Genomic DNA, 15,469 nt, shown 5'->3' on the forward strand with positions numbered 1-15,469 from the left:
TGGTAAATAACCCCCCAAATAATAAATAGCCACTAAAGGAGGAGCCAGATTTCAGTTAAGTCTGGTTTCAGAGCTCCCACTAAGTGTTCAGTTCTCTTTGTGCCTGAGCATAGTAGTGCCCTGTGAATTACACCCTGATATGGACCCATTTTATTTTTGCTAATTAAATAAAATAAATATGCATTTTGGGTATTTCTCATCATGTAAGTTGGAATGGTTTGGAATTTGACCGCACATTTTTGCATCTGAGGATGAGCGGTAAGCTCACTAATTGTACTTTTGTGCAACCTTGAAAGACCCCAACTCTATATTCAGTGAGGAACGGATCTGGGGGTTTATATTGTTCTAAAGGTCCCCAGGAGAACTGGATTCAGCGGCTTTGCAGATGAGCCTCTGGGAATAATGAGTTTGGAGCAAATCTCTGGAAGAATATGCCCATAACCACACAATAATCTAAGAGTCTGGCAGGGAGCCACATGGCACAGATGGATGTGGGCGGTAATTAGTTCGACTGGAGCCCCTCTAAAAACGTTCATCACACTGTTGGTTCCAAAGCAGCATGCCTTGTCCCTGGGGAGTAGCAGCCTTGACTGCCAATTTTCTAGTATCTGCTCCTGCTTGGTCACTAGGGCGGTCTGGTGCTCACAATGGGCACTCGGCAAGTACGGGGATGTGGCAGGCGAATAAACAGGAAGTGAGCTCTGGCCTGTGTGCAGGTGCTTCTGCAGCACTAGCTCTCGGAGTCCTCACATCCAGCTCTGGGCTACATCACTGCCTGTTTCTAGGTTTTCATTGAGAGACTTAAATCCAGGTGTGAGGAGCAAGAACTAAGCGGAAGGCATGTAACCAGTCAGTCACTCTTAGAAAGGCATAGAACATAAAGTAATGCCCTGAACTGATTTTTCTTAGGCCAACCTAGGGATAGGCCATTGATGTGCAATATCACCATTAAGACTAGGAAAAGTTCTCTTCCTAAGAGGCCATTCTTCTTCCCTTTTCTCCCCTCTCTTCTTTTCTTGCCAGCTTCCTCCATCTTTTCTCATTTTCCTTTGTTCTTTCTGTCCTTCCTTTTCCCTCTGTCCTCTTTTATTTCCTCTTCTTTCTCCATTTTATCATCACATGAAATCACACATTATTTTACAAACAGGCCCATGATTCTTACCTAAATAATGTATTTAGGAACACTTTTTAATTATAAACATCATTTAAAAGTCATGGAGAGACTAGGGATAAGGGCATATCTTAATATAGTAATGGCCAGCCTGTAACAAATGCCATCCTAAATGAAGAGAAACTCAAAGCATTTTCAAGAAAATAAGGAACAAGAAGATATATACACTTCCTTCGTACCTATTCAACATATGACTTGAAGTCTTAACTAAAGCAATAAGACAACTGAAGCAGAATTAAGGTTTACAAACAGGAAAGGAAGAAGTGAAAATATCCTTATTTGCAGATGGCATGATTTTATGCATAAAAGGTCCTCAAAATGCCACAGTGAAACTTCTAAAAATGATTAAGTTAAATTAAAAATGATAAACATTTTTAATACAGTAACAGAATAAAAAATTAACAGACAAAAATTGCCATCCCTCCCATATGCAAATAATAATTATATTAGGAAAGGAATCAGGGTATAATCTTTGACAATAAAAGCAAAAATTATCTTGGGACAACTCTAATCAAGCAAGTGAAAGACATTGAGGAAAGAAATTGAAGGCACAAGAAAATGGAAAGATCTCCCATGCTCATGGATCAGAGGATTAATATGGTAATAATGGCCATCCTACCAGAAAAAAAAATCCATAGATTAAATGAAGTCCCCATCAAAATTCTAAGACAACCATCCACAAAAATTAAAAAATAAATCATCAATTCATATGGAAACACACATATGAAAACCAGAAATGCTAAACCAAGCATGACTGGTAAAAGAACTACTGTCAAACAATTCTAATTCACTTAAGAATTACTGAAGGCATCACTATTCTAGATTTCAAATTTTTGCTACATAGCTAGAGCAATAAAAATAGCATGGAATCTGCATTTTGACAGGTATATTGGAATAGAATTAAAGATTCAGACATAATTCCACATACTTAAAGACATCTGATTTTTGTTAAAGAAGCCCAAAAATTAGTTCTAGAGTAAAAAAAAATCAATAAATGGTGCTGGTCAAAGTGGATAACTAGATGTATACTAATGCAAATATATCGATATCTACTAACTTGTGCAATGGCTCAAGGACCTTAACATGATACTAGATACCCTGAATTGAATTGGAGAAAACATAGGGAAGAGTTGAATGCACTGGCACAGGAAAAGACTTTCTGAATAGGACACCAATAGCACAGCGTTAATAAATAAATAAGATCTCATGAAGCTAAAAAAAAAAAAAACTTCTGCATGGCAAAGAACATCATCATTTGAACAAAGTGGCAGTCTTTAGAATAAAAAAATTACCATAGTTACCATATATATGTCTGATAAAGGGTTAGTTAGACTATACAAGCTGCTCAAGAAAACAAACAACTTAATTAAAAGTAGAAACAGAAGATCAATAAAACAAATGACAGCACATGCAGCCCAGAATGCAGGGAAAGTGGAACACTTATTTATTGCTGATGGAAATGCAAATTGGTGCAGTCACTATGGAAATCAGTGTGACAGTTTCCTCAGGAAGTTGTGAATAGGTTTACCTTAAGATTCAGCTATACAACTCTTGGATTTATACCCAAATGATTCTACATCCTACTACAGAGAATAGTTGCCCATTCATAGTCATTGTTGCTCTATCCATGAGACCCAAAAATAGGAAACAGGCTAGATATTTATCAAGTGATGATTGGATAAGGAAATGTGGTTTATTTACACAATGAAATTTAATAAGATGTTAAGAAACACAAAATTATGAAGTTTTTAGGTAACTGGATACAGCGAGAAATAATCATGAGTGAGATAACACTGACCAGAGAAAATAAAGGCTTTCTTTTACATGTGGATGTTAGATTTTATATCTTAGATATGTCTGCTCCAAACCAAATAATCACATATGTTAGATTACTAATTAGGGACTTGGCAGTGGGGAGGGTATCATTCAAGAAAAAGGAAATAGAATAGTGTTATAAAGAAAAAAAGGGTAAACTAGAATAGAAGGATTAAATTGGCTGGGGAGAGTAGGGCAAGGAAAAGGAAGAATCTGAGGAGAAAGCTATTAGGTTTCCAAGTTGTATGGAAACCTAATGCCATCGCAACTTCCTAGGATGTATACACATATAAAAGGAGTTTAAATGGAGTCACCGTTCAACGTGAAAAAGTGTCCCTACTAGATATCTTATGTTACCAATTGAAACCTCCAGTGCCGAGAAATGGGTTACATTTACTTGAGTCCTTGAACAAGGAGATGCCATAACCACATAAACATCACAGGCTACATTCAGGACTTCTGACTATTCTATACAACTTGATGCTAAGGTCTTAATACTGAAGACGCAACTTGATGATGTCACCAGGCATGTAGAAGTTGAGATTAAGCCTAACAAGAAGCTTCATTCCTACTGACTAGCATTCATGGTTCTGGAAGGAAACTTCTGAAGGAAAATGTAATCATTTACCCAGCTACAAATGCTGACACACAGCAGAGACCGACCTGTATAATATACTTGTGCAATAGTGGTAAAAATGTTTTGGGAATAATCAACCACTTTTTCATTCACTTTAAGGCCCACCCCAAAAGATGGAATCTATATGTAATACTGGTAATGTGGCCAAGGACCTGAGACTAAATAAATTATAGAGGAAAACATACTATTATTATTATGCTAAAGAAACACAGGAATAAAATGACTCCTAATCACATACACTATACCCATCGAGTATGGCATTATTCAATTATCACCAGAAAAGCTTTTTCTTTGAGTAGATGACAATAAAAGAAATTCACAACTGGAAAATATGCAGAACGTGACGAACTTTGGAACACTAGGCCCTAAATGATATGCCTTTTTCAAAACCCTCCCTTCAAGATTCGGGATCTAAAGAGGTGGTAGAAAGATTGTTAAGAGTTACAGCTAGGAGATAATTGCAAGGAAACAGTATCTTTTAGACACAACAGGCTGATAGACATTTGCACTCACAGAGACTGTGACAGTATGCACAATATCTGCACAGGTCCAAACCAGACAAAGTCCCAGCATGCAGAAGTGTAGTGAACACAAAATCCCATCCATGATCAAGAAGCTATCTACAGTAGATAGCTGAATTAGCTTTTTTTTTTAAATGTAGTGTCCCTATGTATATAAATTCCAGTGCAGGGCAGGACACAGGCCCAGGATTAGTTGACCAATCAAAAATGGTCTTTATGTGCTTTTTGTACACTTTTTTTGGTGGTTTTTGTCTTATAAATTTTCTGTTCTTTTCAAGTTCCTTTCTTCTTTCTTCCCTCTCTTCCTCCCTCTCCCTCTGTCTTTCTTTCTTTTTGTTGACTTTCCTGTTTTGGAGGGGTTGAGAGAACATGAAGTTGAGTGAGGAAGGTGAGAAGGAGCTGGTATAGTTGGGGGAGGAGAAATATGATGAACACATACGTGTGAAAAAAACAAAAAGAGATCAAGGTGATGCAAACTGGAAAGGAAGAAGTCAAACTATCGCCATTTGCAGATGATATATATGATAGTATACATTAGTGACCCCAAAATCTCTACAAGGGAATTCCTACAGCTGATAAACACCATTAGTAATGTGGCAGGATACAGAATCAACTCAGAATAATCAGTAGCCTTCCTATATACAAATGATAAATGGGCCAAGAAAGATATCAGAGAAACATTACCCTTTATGATAGTCACATATATAACATATCTTGGGGTAACTCTAATCAAACAAATGAAAGACCTGTATGGTAAGAACCTTAAGTTTTTAAAGAAAGAAATTGAAGAAGATATCAGAAAATGGGAAGATCTCCCATGCTCTTGGATAGAGAAATATTGTAAAGGTATTTATGTGAGCTTCAGAAAACTAGAGTTTTCTAAACAACCCACCTGTAAATCCTGGAAAAATGTTCCCTAATCTCTGTGTGGTGACTTGTCCGTGGAATTCTAGTGACCCTCCTTCCAATTAAAAGTTGTGGCTGATCTACTGGGGGTGGCCTTTAGGGGATCTTCTGAAGTGGATGAATGAATTTATCTAGTATTTTACATACTAAACTAGAAACAACCAGATTATTCTCTCAAATTCTTCATGTAACTTTTCATTTCTCACACTAGCTACTATGCCTTAAAGTTTATATTAACATATATATGCATATTTCCTTTATAGGAAAATATCCAAATTAAATTTCATTTTAATCTACTTTATTTTTTTACATTGTATGATTTTAAATATATTTTGTATTTATTATTCTTAATTAAACCACAAGTCAAAACATATTTATGCAATAAGTATGAATGGAAGCAAAGTTCTAGCACTTAAGACAACATTGTTTCATGGCACAGATTTTTCTGATATAAAAATCCATTTGTCAAAAGTTAGATTTGCAAATTAGAAGCTATCACTGCATTTCATGATTTATAGCTCACTTACCTTTCTGACTCAAATGGGATAAATGGTTATTTTTAGTGTTATAATTCATGTACTTTTAAATTATGACATTTTAGCCAGTAAATAATTTTTTTAATGGATATATGAACTTTATGCAATGACACAGAATTCACTACTATCAAGACATGGTGAAAACTTATTTCATTGTTTATTAATAACTCTAACTGATGCATACAAGTATAGATCATATAATGCATATTTGTACTTATTCTGTGATTTGGGAAATTGTAGTTTTCAGCACTTTTTCTCATTTGAATAACTGGAAAATATTTTAAAATATTAATTTTGTTTCACTGCGTTTTAACTTGGTACAACTCATTATTTAAAATAAAGCTTTGGATCTGAGAGATATTTCAGTGGGTAGATGTACTTGGGATTAAGTCTGAGGACTTGGGCTTGAGCCGCACAACCCCACATGGTAGAGAAAAAGATTGGACTTTCCACAAGTGGTATTCAGGCCTCCACATGCGCATCCCATGTTTTTCTCTCTTTCTTTCCCTCTCTTCCTCCCTTTCTCTCCCCTTCTTGCTCTTCCTCTCCCGTCCTCTCACAGACACATACAGATACACACACAAAATGTAAAAGTTCATTTCTATTTTTCTATTTAAATTCTACAGTAAAAATAGTAATATGTCCCTTTTGTTTACTGTTGCACATTTTCAAGATCACCTATCGGAATCTTAATTCATTGCCAACACCCTTAGAAACTAAAGACTTATTCTTTAAATTTGTCCATCAATTGCATTTTATCTAAATTTTATTTAAATCAATTACAACTCAAATGGAATTATATCACTTTCCATTTCCATTTTCTAGCCCTTCTCAGAGAGACTCCCTCGAACTTTCCATTGCATCCCTTCACTCTGAAGTTGAAAGCCTTTTTAATTGATTATTATTGTTACATATGCACATATATGTGCATTTATGTGCATATACAAATGTATATAAATAAAACTTATTGAGTCCATTTTTACTGTTTGTGCATATAAAGCTTCAAGGCTGACCACTCCCCCATTTGGCAACCAATAACGGCACTGATCTCAGGAAAAGGATTTTTTGTCATTCAGCCTTCCTTAGTTGTTTGTAGTTCTTTGTCTAGGCGTAGAAACCTGAGAAATTTTCTCCCTTCTACATTAACACATCCAGTCTTGTTTATGCAGCCATTTCTAGCGTACACGGCCACAAAAGACTTCCTGGTATTCTGTCTTTTAGAATAATTTCTTCCCATCTATAACTTTCTCTATGCTTCGGGAGCAGGAACTGTAAGAAGGATAAGTTTTAGAAGGCAGTCAGATTATATATTTCTGTGTGTGTGTGTGTGTGTGTGTGTGTGTGTGTGTGTAAGAAGGGAGTTCAGCCAGTTTGGTTGACAGTGCTCTCCACCAGAACCATAAACTAGCAAAAACACTAGTACTAAGTATGAGAAACTGCCTTTCAAATTTTTCAGGGTAGTACAAGGTACTCCCCAAACAGCCCAGATTATCGACCTGGACCTTTTTTGACTCTCTACGGATGAGTGAGGACATGTATTGCTAAAAATACTACAGCGCACCACCATCAATTTTACTTTAGTATAGTGTACTGGGTAGCTTTTATTTGCCAACTGAATACAATGTAAAGTCATTTAGGAAATGGAATTTCAATTGAGGTTCCCCCCCATTAGATCATTCTTTAGTCTAACCTGTGGATTTTATTAAGTAATAATTGATGAGCAAGGGTCTAGACTCACTGGAGGTCTTACCCCACATGTGCAGGTTGACCAGGGTTGTATAAAAAATAAGTTAAGAGAACCAGCAATCAGATTCATCCATTGTCTCTTTTTCAGCTCCTGATTCCACATTCCTTCTTGAATTCCTGCCCTGACTTGCCTTTGTGATGAATTGTGATCAGGAAGTTTTAAGATGAAATGAACAACTTCCTCAAGTTCCTTTGTTGTGATGTTTTTCATATCAGTACTAAGTAAACTGAGATAAAAATTGGTACCATGCTGCAGGGCATTGCTGTAAAAGCACCAACCATGTTGTTTTTAGTGATGGTTGTGGAAGTGTTTGCAAACTTACGTTGAAAAAGCCTCTGAATGTTCAAAACCTAATGAGCTTTCAAGGGAGGCTTCGAAGATAAGAGTGTCAAGAGAAATTTAGATGATGGAAGTGTGTATTCTAAAGTGTCAGAGGGAAGCAAAGACTCTCCTGGGTCTGATAATTTGATATTTTTACTTAAGCATATATTTTTTTTTGCCAGGTTGGGCTAAAGTATCAGTTGTGGTCAAGAAGAGACTAGTACCATTAATGTGTAAGCTTTGCTTTGTAGGAACTATTGATACTGGTGAGTTGAGGCTGAAAAACCAGTGCAATTAAGAAGATACCAGCATCATTGAGGGGAAATCTTCTGGAAATATTTCTTCTGAATTAGTACACAGAAGCACAGGAACTGTGGTCCAAAGAGGGTCAAAACTGTATCTTCCATTGGCAACTGAATTTGGTAATGTGCCAGTAACAAACACCCGTTAGGATTTTGTTTTGATGACAGGATTTAAGAGGTTATGGAGAGAAAACAAACTTTGGAACCATGTGGCAGGATTAGGATCCCTTTAAAAGAGGCAACTGGAGACCATTGGTGAAGGGACAGACTCAGTTGCAGCAGAGACTCTAAAATACATAGAAACCAAGACCATGGGACACCAAGGACAGCAGCATTTGTGTAGTGGGACCAGGGTGACTCTATGAGATGAGCTGGTCCCCTTTTCTTTTTATTTATAACTTTACTACTGTTCATTCTGCTTTTCGATGAAGACCTAAAAGAACTAGAATATATTTTGTTCTTTTCGTTGCCCACTAAAAATCCTTCAATAACTCAAATTTCTCTAAAACACAAACTTAGTGTTCTTTAAGTGACACAAAGAGCATTATTTGGCGTCTGTTCCACACCCATTTACTTTAAGGATCTTCAGGTCCGTGCTTTCAAAGCACGTATGTACCTAATTCCTTCCCTCGGAATGCAAGATTACACCTTCCTTCTCCACTATTTTTCAAAATTTAACATCCAGTTCTGTACATTAGGAAAATAATCCCTTTGAAATTGTTTTGTGTAGCTTTGTCCATTTAATTTGGGCATGGGGGATTTCTCAACTCTCCCCACATCTTCGGAGTCAGACTGTAGGGCTGTCTTTAGATTCTTACAGGAGCATGAATATGTGATCCTTGAGGTATGACCCAGACTGTACTGGGCTTACTGTTCTATTGTTCTGCACAAACAGACTTACTTACAGGAAATGAAGTCTTGAAAGCTTTGGCGCTTCAGGATATTTATTAGGTTAGCATTTCTTACTTTCTTCCAGACCGTTAGAAAAGTTCTCTTGAATAGGGGCATCTAAGAATCATATATTTTTGTTTTAGTGTTTCATTCTTATTGTTTAAACTTATTCTTCATGTTTGACTTCACGGATATGAAAGGAGAGGTTTGGGTTGTAAGTACACTTAGGCTCGAATGTGATCTTTTATAATTTTTTATGTGAACTAAGATTAATTACTTGTACTGACTTTTTATAAAGGCTCACTTTAATGATTAAATGAGATGATGTAACGGAGAACATAGATTTAATTACCTAATTCAGTTATAATCAATCGTAAAGGATTTATATAGAAATCAAAGAAAGAATAACATACCCAGGAACTTCTGTCTTAAGACAGAAAGTAAGCCAATTGTATACAGTGCTGCATAAACTTATGCCTGCCTGTTTTGCAATTTTGGCCTCATGGTAACTGGACAAACTTTGAAAGTGCATCAAGTTTTTATCCCCATCCTTATATCCAAACTCTCTGTGTTTTGGATTTTTCATAAAGAATAGTCTCCTGCATATTTATAGATAGTTGTTGACAAAGTGTATTTTGTCCTCTACTTATGCAAGAATTTCATGTCTCCACTGGTTTGTGCATAGTTTGCACATAAAACATATGTTTTTTGCCTTTTATGAAAGAACTGCACCTAAGGTACATGTAGAATATAGCCTGTAGAAAAGAAAAAAAAGGTACGGTGCTCCTTCCATGTGTTGCAAAGGTGTCATTTGGAATCATGGATGAATCATCTGTCATTGCTGAATGGCAAGATAATGGTCTTATGTTAGTAAAGAGAGAGACATAAATGATGTGTTGCCAAGTAATAACAGAAGATTGCTTAACAGGTATGTGAAAATGGCACTAATGCTTACAGATGAAAACGCAACGTGACAGCAATTTGCTGGGACAGGGTGCCATGCGTGAAATGCGTGTGTGTTCCTTGCTGTGTGTTTCTAATTCTCAATAAACACTAGATGTCGGTGAGTTTGTGTAGGAGCAATAAGACAAAACAATAGATTTTCCATAATGTGTTATGACATCCACATGAGTTTAATAAGCATTATTTCAATTATTCTGTATAAAACCCGTGGCTCTAGTGTCCATGGAAAAGAAGATTGAAGCTGAGCAATCAAGAGGCATGTGTCAGGTCATGTAAGTAAACAATAATGGCAAGATTTGCCTTATCCAGCTCTCATTCTTGTCTACCATGTAACAAGCAATTTCAACTCCATAGCAACCTGTTCTCCATATAAACACATTTGAAATACATAAACAACACTGGGCAGAATCATATTTTTCAAGTGGTAATAGAAAGCATTTCTCTTCTTTTTGCTACTAGAAATATTTGCAATTTGATTTTTACTGATAATCAGGTTGTTTTGTTTTTGTGCAGGGATATTGCTGGAATGCAGGTCACAGCGATTTTCTATACAACACCGTTAGGTTTATAACATTATACCCAGACAAGCCTAATGCTCCATAAATGAGTGCTCTTCTGATGATGGGCGAAAATGATGAAACCACTATACCACTGTGTAAAGACATCATACTGGCCCTGTATTTGTCCAAAGGAAAGTACACATAGATTTTTCTTATTCATCTGTTTTCAAGGTATTTATTTTCTGCTTTGTTTTCACTTTATGCTTCAATGGAATTTGGTATGTATTGACAGATATGATATTCAGTATATTATCATCTTTGGCATCTGTATAAAAAATTCTAGAATCAAGAAGTCTTTAGTCTTCTAATATGTGCTTATGCATAAACCACACAATACTAAACCAGATAAAAAACATTACTAATGTTACTATTGTAACTCACAAATAAACACCATCATGATACAATTCACAAATGAGTTATGATGTTTTTGGCTAATTTTATTCCATAGATGAAAATTTGATAATGTATTTGGGAAAATTAAGATAACACAAATTGAAGGTTAATGCATAAAAAGTTTATTTAATATTGAAACCACACTGTGTGTAATTTCTTTTGTGCTGCTACAATTCATATGAAATATGCTCATGTCTTTTTAATTGTGCAATTTCTTGAAATGCTGTAAAAATACAGCTTTTTACTTCTTTATATAACCATTTATCATTATATCATCTATATATTATTTTGAATGTTATGTTGAGAGTGGAAGACAGGTATCATATTATTCCAAATGGCTTGGGTGTGACTGAAATGACATAAAGGGGAAAAGATAAACAAGCTCATTTTTATTACGAAATTGTATGATTACACAAAGAGAAATCCAAGTATTAGACATAAATGGGATTCAGTTTATCGATGTTTTCAAAATTAATGGTTATTTTTTTTCTGTACTGTTTGTTTTCTATCATATACTCTACCATATACTCACTTTGTTCACCAAACATTAGTTAAATCTCAGTAATTGAACATACACAAGGCAAGAAAATCACTTTGGGTCTCTAGGGAGTTATTCGGCCATTGCAGAAGTCAAAAAAAATACTTTGTGTGCAGCATTATTGCAGCTGCAGTGGAGGTGCTATGCAAACAGTTGAGGGAAATACAAAGAGTCAACCCATTGGCACATGTAGTAAAGAAAGGAAGATTCAGGAATAAGGTTATATGTAGATTGCAAAAAGACATATTTCTATGAAAGGCAAGGAAAAGTGTGTTTTAGGTGTAGAAAACATTGTATTATGGGAGGAAAGCTGAGAAGTTCCATGTTAGTCTACATTTTTATTTCATATGTTTTAATTTCACCATGTTTTGATAGGCAATGGGTTCAAATTCAAATCTGGAGTTTACTATTTTCTGCCCAGTCTTAACCTGATAATGACTCTGAGCTTTGCCTTTTTAATTGATCCTTACAGGATAAATATATTTCTGCTGAAGCTTTCTTGAAGCGGTGTTTTATACTCAAGCCCCTCTCTCATTCTCCCTCTCTGCTGATATCGGGTCAGCATTGTGGTTTGGAGAAATTCCCTTCTCTTGCTCTGTCTTCAAGTAAATCCCTAAGTTCTACCATTGCTTGGCATCTGTTGATGGGCCACTAATGTCCTTTAGGATCTCTTATCAGGTTTTTATCAGAATCCAGTATTAAAATGTGTAACAAAACACTAGCAAGATAAACCAGTTCATGTTATTATAAACTGATTCTATGACTTTCTATCTCTAGAAGAACTTTATTTTTTTTCTTGCAATTAATTTCCTTTCTACTTTCTTCACAATTAAGAAGATTTTGATCGTGGTGATCATAAAGTTTAATCTCAATTCATCTGCTTCTGGATCTTAAACTAAGGATATATTAGAAGCAAACTTACTATATACTGAGATTCTATTCATGACAGAGAAAAATTCAACAGAAAGGAGGTGTGTCTTTGAAATTATCCAAGGGGATTAGCTACTGAAATTTCAAAATGGCCTCCTTAAAAATAAATCTTCCTGGAAGTTGTTTTTATAGCACGAACACCAATAATGCAATCCTAATCTTTGCAGGAATTTGGGAAAATTATATTAATATGAGTATTTGTTTTAGGCAAAAATAAGTGAGAGTCATAGGATGAAAAAAATAACTTCATGCTTCTGATAAATTTGTTATATGGTCTAAGTTTCACGAGTTATTGCAGTTTAGAAAACAGTTTCCTTTCTGAGCGTCATTCAAGCATGAGGCAAGGACCAGAAAGACTAATGCTGATCTGGGAGGATGAGGTTAATCCAGTTCCTTCATTGTTTTGTTAACTCCACCACCTGCACCAAAGATCTCTAGTAAGTACACATATAACAACACAGAAAATGAGATGTGAGTGGAAACACCTGGGTTTGTTCTGTGCCTTGCCCTTAATATTACATGCAGCCTTGGTTCAATCACCTGCGTGTTCTTCATTGTACATTTTTAAAAAATTTACTGTGTGTCTTCCTTAATGACCAAGGATGTTTATCCGCCTTAAACAATAAGATATTTATCTAATTGCAAATTTGTGGCAGAGCAGAAAAGAATATTTTGGTCTTCATGGTCAACTGTCCTTAACTTATTTGATACTTCCTATAAATACAAACTGTAAAAGATCCACCATTTAATTGGTATTGCAACTTTTTACCATGGAGAGAATATTTTTCAGGAGTCAGATATGAAATGAAAATGAAATTTATGTCCTGGCAATGCTGAAGCATGCCTAGTGGTTCTGTTGAACTTGTCCATATTGGATTTCAAGATCTAAGTTGATGAGGACAACTGACCTGGTCTCTTCCTCAAGACAGCACCAGCTTTCATTACAGATGGTTGTGAGCCACCATGTGGTTGCTGGGAATTGAACTCATAAACTTTGGAAGAACAGGCAGTGCTCTTAACCTCTGAGCCATCTCTATAACTCCAAGTTGGACCTGTCCTAAATAAAATATATGCTTTTCGTATTTTCTAATGAATGGATTGAACTGCTTGATTTCTTTGAGGCTTTTATATTGTTGCCTCCCTTTTTAGATTTTATGCGAAGCATAAATACAAAACAAATGAAAAAAAACTGAACTAAACTCTTGATAGTACAAACTATTTTTTCCCTTATTTCAGTGAACAGCAATGAAGGCATTTCTGGATGTTTGTTCCACATGAGCCCAGTTTGATAAATATTGTAGCACATGTAGGGGGCCCTCGTAGATGTTCCTAGAGTTCAAAGGTTTGCCTAGAAACCTGTTGTCAAGGAACAGTTCACTTTTGGGCAGGTTACATATCTAGTATGACATTACGTTTAGGGCACTGACAATTTTACCTGAGACAGCCTGTTTACTGTCTTCTTTGTAATGCTTAATTAGCAAAATGCAGGTCATAGTAATAACTTTGACAGGGTTTTAGAGGATAATGTGACACATAAATAAATGCTTTGCATATGTTTGGTAAATACATAATCTGGGTAAAAAAAAAGATGAGATTTCTAAATTTACATTAGTGATTAAATATAACCAGGCAGATAATGTCAAATTAAGGTAGAAAATTAGAACAAAACCAATAGCATGAATCAACTTCTCCAAATGGAAGATAAAAACATATAGGTTAAGGAGTCTAATTTAAATGAGAGTGGTTAAAACCTCATTAGAATATATATGCTAGTGGCAAATTAATCCTTATTACAATTGAGTCAACAGTGACACCAAAGTTTTATAATTTTGTTTTTGGACAGTTTCATGCATGCATAAAATAAATTCTGACTACCCTTTCCTCCTACTATTTCTTATCTCCCTTCCATACTTATCAGCCCCCTTTCTTCCCTACCATTCTCTGCCCCAGTTATACTTTTTGTTTCATGTTCCATTTAGTTTAAATGGGGCCATCTTTGTGAGCACTGGATTGGACTTACCCATTGGTACTTGATGGAGTCACCAGTGGATACAAAACTATAGGCAACACTCCTTTCTCCTTGAATCTATCAGTAGCAAATAATTGTTCAGTAGTGAGGGTTTGATTGTCTTATTCCCTTCTCACTCCATGCCTGTCTGTTGATGAATTTGTGCAGATTCAATGCAGTCTGCTGTGAATTTGGGATTGCAAAGAACATGTCTTGACAAGAAGATACTCTTCACAGCCCTTATCCCGATCTTTCAGCTCTTGTTTTCTTTCCAATTCCTGTTCCACACTATTCTCTGAGCTTTACAGTGTAGAGAGTATGATATAAATGCTTGGTTTAGGGCCAAGCAGTCATCTGCCATTACATTTCAGTACCTTGTATAAACATGGATCTTAAAAGTTTACCACAGTTCAGTAGAACAATGGGTTTCTCTTATTAAAGCTAAAAGTAGTCCTTGTCTGCGAGCCTAAGTATAAATATTTAGGAGGCAGTTTGACAAAACATAATACCAGGGATTGATGATGACAAAATTGTTCATAATCTAGAGAGACATCCTCTCTAATCTCTGGGAAGAAATATCTGACTTCTTGCTGGATAAAGAAATAGAAAGTTGACAGGTCTCCCAAGCAATTAGTCTTAATTTCTAATCTGCGCCTTAAATCTATATTTGCTATGACTTTCCAATTTTAGTAAAATAATTAAAATAAGAAGAAATGAAGAATAAAGAAGGAAATTTAAATCCTTATGTCTGTGTTCTGCTTCTTGTACTTACATACTTGGCTGATGATCAATTCTCAGTAGATTGACTCTGCACTTCAAGAAGGCAGAATTTTTATCTGTTATTGCTACTTTAATACCAATGCCCCAGAACTGCCCAAGTTATAGGACATTTTAATGAATAATTGTTTGAGTGAATGGATGGATGTGGATAGTAGTTTATTTGCTTAGAAAAATTTATTTATGCACGTTTAAAGTACTTTTCCTAGCCCTCCAAGGCCCCAGAGCTGTAATATTCATTGAAATAATGAGTGGGAATAGAAGAAAAGGGGAAAAGAGTGAGGTCATTTGGCCTAATGCCTGTGAAATAGCATGATTATCAGATTTATTGAAATTGCACTTCAACTCTGTGATGAACAAAATATGAAGAGACAGGTCTGTTTACTGGAGACCTCCCTTTTAGGCATGTAGATAGACAGTGTCAGTTGTCTGAACATTGGAATCACTAAAAAT

This window comes from Myodes glareolus, chromosome 3 (genome assembly GCF_982192425.1).
Source record: "Myodes glareolus chromosome 3, mMyoGla1.1, whole genome shotgun sequence".
Classification (NCBI taxonomy): domain Eukaryota; kingdom Metazoa; phylum Chordata; class Mammalia; order Rodentia; family Cricetidae; genus Myodes; species Myodes glareolus.